At 42.0% G+C, this 13,318-nt stretch overlaps 1 long non-coding RNA gene across 4 annotated transcripts in view; it reads left to right on the forward strand.

Moving 5' to 3' along the window:
* Window positions 1–13,004, forward strand: part of LOC106826184 (uncharacterized) — a 144,082-nt gene extending 131,078 nt beyond the window's left edge. For all 4 annotated transcript variants that reach the window (XR_001396829.3, XR_011495279.1, XR_011495280.1 and 1 more), the window contains 2 exons: window positions 9,598–9,843; window positions 12,282–13,004. This is a non-coding gene — a long non-coding RNA (uncharacterized lncRNA). The remainder of the gene's footprint in view (window positions 1–9,597; window positions 9,844–12,281) is intronic.
* Window positions 13,005–13,318: the final 314 nt, after the last annotated feature.

The following is a 13,318-nucleotide window of genomic DNA, read 5'->3' on the forward strand; positions in this document are numbered from 1 at the left end:
TACTTTAGGGGCTGGCTCCGTGGCCGAGCGGTTAAGTTCGTGCACTCCGCTGTGGTGGCCCAGGGTTTGGATCCTGGGCGCAGACATGGCACTGCTCGTCAGGCTACATTGAGGTGGCGTCCCACATCCCACAACTAGAAGGACCTGCAACTAAGATATACAACTGTGTACGGGCTTGGGGGGGTGGGGGTGGGGAGATAAAGCAGAAAAAAAAAAAGATTGGCAACAGTTGTTAGCCCAGGTGCCAAAAAAAAAAACAACAACAAAAAACTTTATTGCTGAAAATACCAACCACTATATGAGCTCTCCACAAGTCATAATCTTTTTGTTGGTGGAGGGTCTTGTAAAAGAGGCAATTGCCTGCAAAGAGCAATAAAGCAAAGCACAATAAAACAGGGCAGGCCTGTAGAAGTAAAAAGAGGAATAAGTATATGCTTACAAACTATGATCAACGTGATGAAGGAAAAGAAGAGGGTGTTGTGAGAGAAAATCAAGATGACCAACTTTAGACTGGATGGCCAGGGAAGGCTTCTCTGAGAAGGTGACAGTTGAGCTAAGAATTGAAGGATGGAAAGGAGCTGGCTACATGGAAAGGGGGGCGTGAGCTTCCCAGACACTAGCTCAATATGAAATGCGGCCCCTCAGAGGAGTGTCTGAGCGAGGCATTTAACAATGGGGGCATTTCTACACAGTTTGTTGTTGGCTCTGTTTCACCATCTATGTAAAGTGGATAATGACACTTACCTCCCAGGCAGGAAGCTCTGCTGACCAAGTGAGATTGGTCTAGAAGTAGCCATCTTCCCCCAAATTCATGATCCAGATAAATTCTCTTCCTTATCTGAAGCCGAGTGAACATCGTACCTCAGGAGGGGAGTGCGCTGTTGGGGAAGTTTGTTTGGAGGTGAGGGACACAGCCGCAGATGAGTCCTATTGCCATCCGAGATCTTGCTTTCTGATAATGCCTTTTTCCTTCGGAAGAAAATTTTGAAGATAAGATTTTCAGCTTTCATACAAATGCCAGTGAGAGAGAATTTCCAAAGGCTGGAGGCTCTTCTCCAGGTCTCTCATTGTGCAGACGACTATCAATCTCCCTGATGCCTAAGGCTGCTTTGACTTGGTCTTCTGGGCTATCTCCTTTCACATGTCTGGCTTCCAGGAAAGCAGACGGGCAAGCACAATCTGGGGAGGCTTGGAATGGGAATGGGGGAGTTAGGGACGACAGTAGAGGGATGGAGTTGTGGGACCCTCTTCATCTCTGCATTTATTTCTAGATCTCTTTCACTTGAGTTGCTATGCTCATAATGTATACAAATATTGAATCACTATGATGTATACCTGAAACTAATAGGATATTGTACATCAATTATACTTTTAGAAAAAAAAATAGTTCCTGTGAATGCATTTCTTTTCCCTACAATGAGGCAGATGTGCAGTGGGATTGGGGACTACAGCAATTAATTTTAAGAGTCTAGGCAAGGCTGGAATCAGGGGGAATTCCTGCTATGATGTATACATTGATGAATCAGGAAGCAACGTGGCATTCTTAATGGAGTCTCAACTATGATAGTGCGGGCTGTACCTTATTGGAGTCGTATGTCCCTGGGAAGTGTATTTGTTTCTTGTTTTGCTTAGATAAGTAATGTCCCTAATGATCATGATAGAATCCACTAATCTAACTTTGAAAAGATTAGACACTGGCTATTATGATTTCATTACTGATGGTTATTTTGATGAAGAAGGAACACTCAGCACAGGGAATGGGAGGCAATAATAACTTCCCTGACCAGAACCATTTATTTACTGAATGCTTATGCAAAGGAAAGACAAAAAAATTTACTAGATACACCTCACATTCTCTGGTAGTTTTCCCCTGCTTCTTCCCCTTATCTTGACTTGAGTCCTTGGAAATACAAATACATCACCTTTAAAATTGTATGTGCTTCCCAGAATTTAAAATTTTCCACTTCTTCAGAGAAGGAAGTAGAACTGTCCCCTTCTAAATTCATTCTTTCTTGGTATCTGTCATTGTCAACGAAAGTCAGAGAAGACTAGATTGGAAGTCACACTGTGTGAGTTAGAGCCTTCCTCCAGCCACAACTCAGTCTTAGTATTTTAAGTGTCTTGGTGGATACTTACTCCCATTTCCCTCCTACATATAATCAATAGCTTCTTCCTGTGTGCCCCCATCAAACTTAGCCCATCATTCATTCAGGAAATATTTACTAAATCCTAACACTATGCCACTAATGTGATAGTCATCGGGTATACCCAATACTGTCTCTAACCTTCTCTCTCCCTCTCTCTTGTCTAGGGAAGAAGACAGACAAACAATACAAACAATTATTATAAAAGATGGTGTATTCCATTGTAGAGGAAATAAAGTATGGCTATTGTAGCACATAGCAAAAATAAATAACCTAGTTTGGGGAGTCATAGAAGGAAGTGATGTTTAAATTGAAATCAGAGTAAGGAGGTGGCTAGAATATGGAAGAGAAGTATGTGTCAGGCACATAGAATTGCTTAGGGGGAAGAAAGAATTAGCAGCAGACCTGTAAATGAAGTGGTTGCATCCATAGTTTCGAGGCCTTATATGTTAAATCTGTGCCAGATTTTCTAATGTTGTAATTTTATAATGTCATAATTTTCTAATGTTGTAAGAAAAGATGTCAGAAGCTGAGTTGAAGGTCCCACATCTCTCTTGCTTTGCCCGTGTCTTATGATTAGTTGTCTGCTTGAAATTAGTGGTGTTGATGTTCAGTAAGGTCTCTGATTCTTGTGCATCTGATTTGACAATCTGATACGGTAGCAATGAAAATGCGCCTCTCAGATCTGCTGCGGCAAACAGAGTTGGCTGATAGCCTCAGCTGTTCTTCTGGATCCATCATTGTGTTCACACTAAAATCACACTTCCCCAAAAGACGTCTGGTCAGTGATTGACTGAGCACAGTGCGGCTACTAATGCAGGCCATGCCTACAGGACACACGACTCCTCTTGTGGACAACTTTGCCTCAAAGACTTCCCGGAGAACCGGCCGAGAACTTCTTGGAAATGCACTGCAGTCTGAGTATTTTATACCTAATCCTCCCTACCCGTTCTTTCACAGATACCAGACCTGCATCATGGTCTGAAGGTTCTCCCTGCTGCCAGGTAAGCCAGCTAAGGGTGAGGAGAACATAAAGTGGGTAGAGAAGGAGGGCAAGAATGACTATTAATTGTGGTCCTGAGATCAACTGCAGTGATGGCAGCTGTAACTGATCTCTCTAATCTGCCATTTCAGTTTCCCCTTAGGAAGGGAGGTCCCTGGGAACCATAGAGGAGCTGCTCCTCAAACTTGCATGGACAAGTAGATCTGGCAGGTGTAATATGTATACTTTGGTGGCCATGAAAATGCACCACTTTATCTCCTGCTGTGGAGGGGAGCATAGTTGACTGGTGGCCTACTGTCCCATCTCTGATCTGTAACTGAGTTTACACCAAGGCACATCCTCTGGGCTGATCCCAGCCAGTCACCGAGTCCACTGGGACTAGTGGTGCAGGCTCATCCCTGTGGGATGTGGGATTCCTCTAAGGGCCAACTTTGCCTTGAGGCCTCCCCGTCAGCCTGGCTGAGACTTCCTCAGAATTGTCCTGCAGGCTGAAGCTCTTCCTACCTAGTCCTCTTTCCTTCTCCCTATCCTTTCAGAGGTGTTAGAGCTGTGCTGCAGTCTGCATCTCTCCCTGCTGACTCCAGCTTCCTCTCCATTATCCTTCACGGTCATTTCCCCAATAAATCTCTGGCATACATACTCCCATCTTGGATCTGCTTCTCTGTGGGCCAGATCTAACAGAGATCAACATGTTTGTGGAACTGAAAGGAGTAAGAACAATATGCTGAAGAGTGACAATGGGAGTGGAGAGGGTCAGGAGGACCAGATGGTGAGGGGTTTCATCTGCTATGTAAATCCTTTTGGCCACAGTTCTCAGGTCCGTGGAAAGCCACTGAAAGATTTTAAAAAGATGTGTGACAGGTTTTAGGAAAATTACTCTTATTCAGGGTGGAGAATGAATTGGAAGGGAGCAAGATGGGAGGCATATGCATGTTGTAGTCCCCCCGACAAGCAATGATGATGGCCTGGAGAGTAGTTCATTGTATCGACTCTCTTTGGCCTGGGAGATTGTGAACCACCTGAAGGTCAGGACTGAGTTTTCCTGGTCTGCCCTAGCACAGTGGTAGCTACTCAACAAATGTTTGCTGAGAATACTACATTTTTTCTCTCTGTAAAAATATATTTTAGCTTTTTTTTCTTTTTCTGTATGTGTGTTAGCCTAAAATTAATTGCTGTTCTCATACTGAGCTGTCAGCCTAAGCTGTGAGGCATTTTATTAAATTGTCTATGATCACTGTTCTTTGCAATTCTGATTAACTTTCCCACAGAATCTACCCTGTTTTGGTACCAGCTTGAGGAAAGAAATATTAGCTATTACTTTTTGTCTTAAAAGTCAGTTTCAATTTTGCTCTGTTAGGTACTTCCAGAAGTGATTTATTTGTATATTCAGCCATCCTTTTTGGTTTTAAGGACAAAATAAATGCTAAATTGGCAAGGAGAAGGATTTGGTAAGAAAATTTGTTAACGTGGCATTTATCCTCGTAAAAGATGCCTTTGAATACTTACACAAGCACAAGGATAGGCTTTTTGTATATCATCTCATCTCATCTCTTCTCATCTCATCTATCATATTCTACTTATCTATCTACTATCCCTTTAAAAATATGTAAGAGCTTCTGTTATTAATAATATCTACATTCATTTAAAAGTCTGGAAAATCATACTATGAGTAGCCAATGGAAATTTTTTCATTAAAAATGGAAGGACACTTAAAAACTCAGAATCCAGTGATTAAGGGTACTTGTACTATGCTCAGCATTTCCCCCTCTCATTGTGAACTTGTAATTTTGAACCAAAATTACACTCACTTCCCCATCGTCAGCCACTTCTTGACGTCCAGAAGTAAGTCCAGAGTAGCTCTCATTGTCTATTTTATATTTGTCGGTCAGATTTAAGCCGAATAGTCTGCTTCCATTGCTTATTCTATCTCCAGAGGCATCGAGTTGTCATAAGGGCATGTCAAGAATTTATTGGAATCTTGGCTCTTACCAGATTTTGACTTTAGGCAGAAAGCAGGCTTATAGTTGTCTTGTTTTGCTTATTGTGGCATCGTGTGCTTTAATTATGTTTCCCTAGCTTGACCTTTAGGTGTGCAAGGAACAGGACTATGCTCTCCTGTATCCTAACTATGCCCTAAACAATGTTGAATGAAACAGAGATTCTCATTTCTCTTCGTACTTAGAATTGTTTCCACTTAGGAATTATTAATATTTTCATAGAATCATAGAATGTCAGAAATGGAACAGATCTTAGGCTCATTTTAGTCAATTTCTCATCTATAGATGACAAAACTGAGGCTCAGAGATGTCATATGGCTTGCCTAAAAGGTCACAGTTGTATTAGTGCAGTGTTTTCATCTGGACAGGGCTATCACTGCCAAAAAAACAACTCTTAAAGCTTAGTGGCTTATGAGAAACAATAAAGGTTTATTATTTACTCACATCGTAGTCTATGTGGGTTCTTGGGAATGAGGTCATGTGTTGCATGCAGTCATTTAGAGATTCAGTGTTTCCACTGTCTTATAGGGTCTCAAAGACTGGATCCTCTGCATCTAGCCAGCAGACAAGGAAAGAGAGAGACAGTATGGAAAAGGCACACTTGCTCTCAAGTGCCGCAGACCCAAAGTGACAAATCACCTCCGCTCATATGTATTGGTGAGAATTAAACATATGGCCCCATCTAGATGCAAAAGAGGCTGGGAAATGTAGTTTAGCTGTGTATCCAGGAAGAAAGAACAGGTTTGGTGAACATCTAGCCAGGTTCTGCCATACTCAGTCTTTCCATACAGGAGTGACTTTCAAAGTGTCATCCCAGCAGCATCAGTCTCACCTAAAAACTTGTTAGAAACGCAGACTCTCAGGTCCCACCCAGACCGACAGAATCGGAAACTCAGGGTGATTCTTGTGATTTTGATGCCTGCTAAAGTTTGAGAACCACTGACATATTCTATTAGACATAGTTCCGTGGTTCTCAACTCTGGCTACACATTAGAGTCACCCGGGGAAACTGAAACCAAAATAAAACAAAACAAAATTGCCCTGGTCCTACCCTGATCAATTAAATCAGAATTTCTAGAAGAGGACCCAGGCATTTGTATTTTAGAATTAAAGTTCCCAGTTATTCTAAGTGTGGCCGGGGTCAGGAACTATTATCCTAGATGATGAAAAATACAGTTTATATTTCTCGTATTGTGTAGTTCAGCATGCAATTTATTCCCTGCGGAACCTCGGATAAGTCAGTTAACTCCTCCGAACTTCTGTTTTTCTCATCAGTAAAACGGAGCATAATCCTAGAATTTACTTTACTGAGCTGTGAAGATTACGAGAAATTGTATTTATAAAGTGCTTATATAACAGCTGGCACACAGTCAGTGCTCACACATAAAAAATAAAATTGTTATCACATTTTGATTGCTCTGTTGAGAGAACTATAGAGAGAAAATAGAGTTGTTAAATCAGAAGACAGGAGAGTATTTATCATCTTCCCTTACTTTTTTAGGTTATTTTCTCTCTCTCTCTCTCCCTCTTTTATCTTTCACTTAGACTGAAAATTTGAGATTTGGACTTGGAATTATTCACCATTTGGGATTGTCCATATTTTTCTTTTCTTTCAGTGGCTACATTCCCATTGCTTCCTATTAGATCTGTTTCAAGCACTGAATTTGGGCAGGACGTTGATCTAGCGTGTTAAGTGAAAACAAGGGAGTGGCTTCTCTCACCTTGAGGTCTGCTTGGCAACCACGTGGTTCTTGATTGGCAGCAGGACACTAGGGAGGCATGGTCATCATTGGTGAGTGACACCTCTGTAGTGTCTGGAAAAATATGTGGAGATGCTTGTCTCTCTGTATTTGGTGTGCTGTTGCAAAAGACAAAAGAAATTACGCCACGTGGTTGCACAGGTTTTCACATACATGCAGTTTGCTGATAACGGTGAAATTTTAGTAGAGTCTGGATCACCCAAAAAAATGCTCAGGAAGTTCATCCATCCACTGGGATCTTCTAGTGGGATAGCTTAAGCCTGTAGAATTCTCAAGCGAAATATTTCTTTGGCAGGGCAGAATAGCTAGCTCATTTGCCTTTATCTTAATGGAATTAAGATTAGATTCTGTCTCTACTTAGAATTAACTGTTTTTTCTGGTCTATATCTGCAGGATTAGCTAAAATATTAGATGAAAGCTTATATTGGTTAGTGAAACTCTCTTCAACTTGTTTTTGAAGTAACTGCACTGAAAAAAAATGCTTTGGATGACAGTTGGTGATGGATTAAACCTGGAAACAAGACAGAAATTGGTGCTACACCTGATAGAGAGTAGATGAATCATGTTAGGATTAATATTCTGACAGCAAAATGCTTCCATTTAAACTTCTGAATGGATATCGATGGTTTGGTCTATTCAGATATCCTGACGAGACTGAGTTAGGATCCTGGTAGGATGCTGGTTTGTGAGCAGCGTAATTTTCAAGGAAGTAATCACAAAGCTGGGTGTTGACAGCTCTCTCTATAATATTACATAAATCACTCAATTTCTCTGGGGATCTTCTTTTACTACCTGTAAAATACAGTTCCCCATGCTTTTCTCACATATATCTCATTGTAGTTCTCACTCAAATACTTCATATTTCAAGGATTAGGAAAGAATTAGAAATATTTGTTGCCAAATTATAGTCATTCAGAGGGCACATAATTTTTCTCTAGAAAACTCTTTACTCTCTTTGCCTATTAGAAAAGTGAGGAAGTCTTAGACCAATTAGGTACTGGAAACAATGTGAAGCGTGAGTTCAGGGGAAGATGTGAACCAAGTCCCACTCCAGGAGTCAGACATTAGCGTTGTTATTCACTTGGCTTTGATCTTTTCTGTGAGCAAGGGGAAAATCTGACTTTTTCAGAAAGCCATTTTACTCTGTGGGTTCATTATTTTGGCTGACAAATGGAGAGGTAAATTGACAGTGACTTCCCAGCTAAGAATACTGTGTATATTTACCACCATAGGGAGCTGGAATTTTGTCGGTTAGCATGATGTCCTTTTAGCTTTCCTTACTAAGGTTTCCAACTGAAAAGAAAATCAAAATTCTATTCTCTCATTGAAAAACGTCTTGAAAGCTGGGGAGGTTCATGGTTGGCACTGGCTGTTCCTGTGGAGGACCTTGATGAGACAGTGTTAAACTCATCAAGCTGGCTTCAGGCATAACGGGGAAATTCTTCCACCATCAGCAAACACTGAGTCCACTGAGTGGACTGAGTAAAGGTCTTGGAGTCAGGCAGTGGGGGTGCGAAGCATCCTAGGGAGACAGAATAGTATTGTATGCAAAGGACTAACGGGCTATGCTTTGGGAATCGGGTAGGCCTGGGAGGGAATCCTGGCTCAGCACCCAGTATACATGCAACTTCGGGCAACTGACTTAACTTCTTAAGTCTAAATGAGCTCATCTGTAAAATGGGAGCATTATCATCTACCTTGTAGGTTTGTTGTGAGGATGACATTAGGTAATGTATTCCAAATATTTGGCAATGTCAAGGCCTGGCATGTAGCATGTGTTCACTCTTGTCAGTCAGCCCTCGTATTGGTCTTTCCTTTCTGGTCTTGTTTATAAATGACAATTAAAAATCCCTGGTGTTCACTGCTCTGGGCAAGAATTTTGGATTTTCATTTACATTTTCGTATAATTTCAAGTCACTGACCTCCCTCTACCTCCATATGTAGCAGGAGTCTTAACTTGGGTTTAGATACAGCACATGCTATAACTCAGTCATTTCTGGAAGAAAAGCTAGCAGCCTCTCGGGAGTCAGTTGCATGAGATTCTGAGTCAGAACTCATCTCAAAAGAAGTTAGAAATGAGTTGGCCAGGTTTGGTTCAAGCAGTGCCCAGGAGCCAAGGAGAGAGCTGATTCCGAGTATAGCACTATGTTAGACTCTCAGGCCTGAGGCTGTGCTCCTTAGCACCCCCGGACCCTGGACCACTGCCCTTCCACAAACCTGAGGCCTGAGGTGGCTGTCACTGGGGGCTATGAATAAAATGCCCAAAGCAGTTTCATAAAAATATTGTTTGGACAATGAGGACACCAGATATAGGGTACCACTGGTTTGAGCAGTGCTGCCAGTAATGAGGAGTGGTGTCTGTGACTTTATAGTAATTCTCCAGTAATGGGTAATAGCATTGTTGGTAATAGCAGCAATGGGAGATGGCAATTTCAGCATAGACATTAGCACAATCAACATAAGGTATTGTGTCCCTTGGACAAAGTGATATTAGGCTTCTGCAGCAATGATGGCACCTTTTACAAGTTTTGGTGGTAGTGGTTTTGGTGGCTGCAGGGAATTAAAGAAAACCTCAGATTTTTTGCCACCCATTCCAAGAGGTAAAGTTTATTTCCCATTCCCTTGAATCTGCATTGTCTTGTGACTTTCCTTGATAAATGGAATGAGACAGAAACAATGCTGTGTAATTTCAGAGGTTGGACTTAAGGAGATCTGCAACATCAAATTTCACTGCTTGAACACTTCTTCTTGGAATCGAATCCCCATGCTTTGAGAAAGCCCAAGCAGCCACGTGGAGAGGAGGAACCAAGGCTCCTGGCTGACAGCCAGCACCAGTTGCCAGCCATGAGTGAGACCATTTTGGACCAGGCCATCCTAGTATCCCAGATGACACCATGTGCAGAAGAAGAACCATGTGGCCAAACCATGGATCAATGGAAGTAATAAATTCCTGATGTTTTAAGCCATGAAAATGTGGGTGGTTTGTTGCACAGCAATAGAATAGTGGCAATTTGCAGTGCAAGAGAGAGTACTCAAGAGCTGGGATAGAAAAGGAGGAAAATAGCAAACCTCATGAAAGAGTCAACACGACTAGTTAAGAGAGCTCAATTGAGATGCTTTCAGAGGACTTGCAGGATGTAAGGAAGAAACTTTTTTGAGGAAGAGGAGATGGGATTCCTCCTTTATGAGAAGGAGATAGTAGTACAGCCTCTTAGGGTTGTGGTGCAGATTAAGTGGGATCATGTATATGAAATAACTAGTTGCAAACTCGGGCATAAATACACTCTACCAGTAGTAGCCATTATTGCTACTCTCATCTTATCTGAAGCTGGCCCACTAATTTGACACTCAACAGAAAACAGCCATGTTAATTTGTATACATCTTATTTCCACAGTTAAACAGAAGTTCTCTTAAGGGCAGAGACTAGTTTATATTTCTTCGTATGATGTAGGCTCGGAATAAATATTTGTTGGTTGATTGGCTGGCAGTGGGACAGATTATATCACATTTCTTTTAGGATTCTAGGCTCATTCACATTAGGCCCATGTGTCCGTTTGTAATCTTAGCTAAATTTCTAAAACAGAAAGATAAAAACTGATTGAACTTTGACTAACATGGGCGCTTACTGGAAGGATACACGGGTGTCTCAAGTGTGTATTTCAGGGGGTTCAGTAAAGCCAGGTGCTCTGTTGTCAGGGAGGCTTGTTTCATTGATAGTCCCAGCTGAATCAGCTACACACCTGTTGTGAGCTCCAGGTTGCCTGTCTCTGGAGATATGGACAGCTTTGTTCAGTCAAGTTCAGGCACCAAAACAGACCCATAATTACTGGCAGAATAGTCTCATCAGGCCTTGTAGAGCAGAATCCTTGTAAGTGGTCATGAAGCTATGATGGTACGTGATTGACCCTTTCAAGCACTGCCCTTTACCTATCGGCTGTTACCACCTCTACCATACTTGTAAGCGGTCCCAGGGTCTCCTCAGCCAATCAGCTGAATGGGTTTGCAGCACTGCTCTGTTGTTAGTCAGCTGGAGGAGTATGTAGTCTTAGTCCATTATGGCAACAGCAGGGTGTGTGTGTTTGTGTGTGTGTGTGTGCGCGCGCATGCATGTGTACGTGGCAAGCCTTAAGCATAACAAGGCTCTCTGACCAATACAGCCCACTCTAATTTCTTTTAGAGTCTGACCTCTTATATCTGTCCATGGGAAATTCCCTGTGTGTGGGGCAACTGGAATTTTATCATTTTCAGGAAGGACAATAAATGATTTTAAACGCCTGTTTAGACAAAGCATCTAAAGTCTCCTCCAACATATTCTATTCTTCACCAGCGATTTCTGGCCTAAGAAGAACGAAAAGACTTAGTAAATGGTTTCTCTAAGTAGGAAGTGTGAAATGATGAGCTGAGGCTCTTGACACGTACAGGATGGAGAGGAGTAAATTATATAAAGAATTTGAAGCTAGAAACTCTCCCTTGAAATTCAGATGAATGATTGGTTTTACACTTAGACAGCGTCCTTTGTCCAGGAGCTTAAAGCAAGGCCAACTTTATAAATTTAACAACTAATTATTCATGTGGTGTGATTTGGGAGGCACCAAGAAGGATTCTCTGCCTCAGGACAGTTTCTTTAGCCAAATGATACAGGCTTTGAAATTCCACCATTAGAGAGATTCGTTCTTTTAGGTTAAGTATCATCTCCTTAACTAGCCCTCTTTGTTACAAGTGGATAATTCATTGCACCATTTATATTTTGGTGAAAATTCTTTCGTTAAATATTCCTTCACCTCTTATAATGATGTGTGTGTGTGTCTGTCTGTCTGTGGTAGTCATAGGGTTACCGCTGTATACCTAGAGAGAGGGTTGGAGGTGGGCTGGGTAGGATGCATCTGTGAGACATATTTCAAAAGTTTGCACAAAGCCTTATTTTTAGCTAGGTCTCTTCTGAGGGTACAGCCTTAGAATTCTTGGTATAAGATAGAGAAATGTCTTTCTCTCAGTGATCGTATTTTAAAACTCAGGTAAAGATTCTGATTGGTTTAGCTGTCATCATGTGCCCACCCCTGGGACCAATCATTGTGACCATGGTTTAAAGATTTGTGACTGGCCAGTGTAGGTCACATGCCTCAGACACGCTGAAAGCAGTGGGAGGTGGTTCACGTGATTGGCAGCCTGACATGAACCATTTGGAGTCCGGGAAGAGAGTTCCCCAAAGGCAGGTGGGGTTGCTATCTTTGCTGGAAAAGGGAGGATTGGAAAAGTCCTGGGAGGACACAAATTGATATTGACCCTGATATCAGTTTCCCCACATTAAACCCAGCATATATGGGGTTAAAACCAAAACACTCATTCCCTGCTTACTCTCTGGCTTCCTGCCTCCAGAATCCTCTATCATCCATGGAGACGACACCGTCAAGGACAAGCACCTGGATTGTCTCCTCCCTGCAAAGAGATACAGGCTAGTGGGAAAGCTGCTGACCAGCAAGGTCACAGGCTTCCTCCTCTCTGCAAGAGTCTCAAGGCCAAAGACAGGCTGATGGGAAAGCTCTGACCAGCAAGGCCATATGCTCCCCCTCCCCTACCTAAAATCCCAAATAAAAACCCTTCCTTTTAGCTTTTTGGGGAGTTTGGGATTTCAGTGTTAGCTGCCCTCTCTCCTTGCTCAGCGCTGTGCAAAAATAAAATTCCTACTTTCTTCCACCACACCCAGTGTCAGAGATTGGCTTGCTGCACAATGGGTGAGTGTACTCATTTCAGGTTCAGTAACAAAATGACAGTAACCACTAGACTACTCTGGCTCAAAAGTATCTCCACTTGGAGTTTATGGTGTAAAACAATTCATTCTAATCTGAAGGGTGTAGACAGTGCGTGGGGGTTACATGTTTGAAATATGCACACCCCAGGGAGTGGATGATTCTGAAACTCTGCCTCTTTGTGATTGAGACAAAAGACATCAACACCAAATTGATGCATTTGGCCCAATGACGCTATCACATAAACGTGGATCGTCTGTGAATGTGCTAATAATGACATCAGATGTTTCATAATTCTGCATCAAATGGGTATCTTCTAGACTATCCTTCTCAATAAAGGTGTTACTGCCTCCAAGGGAGTGCAGATTGGTTTGTGGGGGGCAAAAAACTCATATTACAATGGTTTATGACCTCCCAAGGGGCTACATTACGGAAGCAGATACAGAATATCATGAGGGGAGTGTGGCAACTAGGAAAAAAGTTTCTAAAAAGACTTCTTAAGGGGGCAATAATAAAAAAAAAAGTTGGAGAAACACTGTCTTAGATCCAAGCAAGTTGATGTATCTTAGGAAGATGTGAACCAGAATGAAACAGATGCTATGAAACTTGTGATCGGAGATGCAGCACGATTTGTGAAAACAGCCCACTTTCTGGCTGAATGGAAAC

The sequence above is a fragment of the Equus asinus genome, chromosome 2 (assembly GCF_041296235.1).
Source record: "Equus asinus isolate D_3611 breed Donkey chromosome 2, EquAss-T2T_v2, whole genome shotgun sequence".
Taxonomy (NCBI): domain Eukaryota; kingdom Metazoa; phylum Chordata; class Mammalia; order Perissodactyla; family Equidae; genus Equus; species Equus asinus.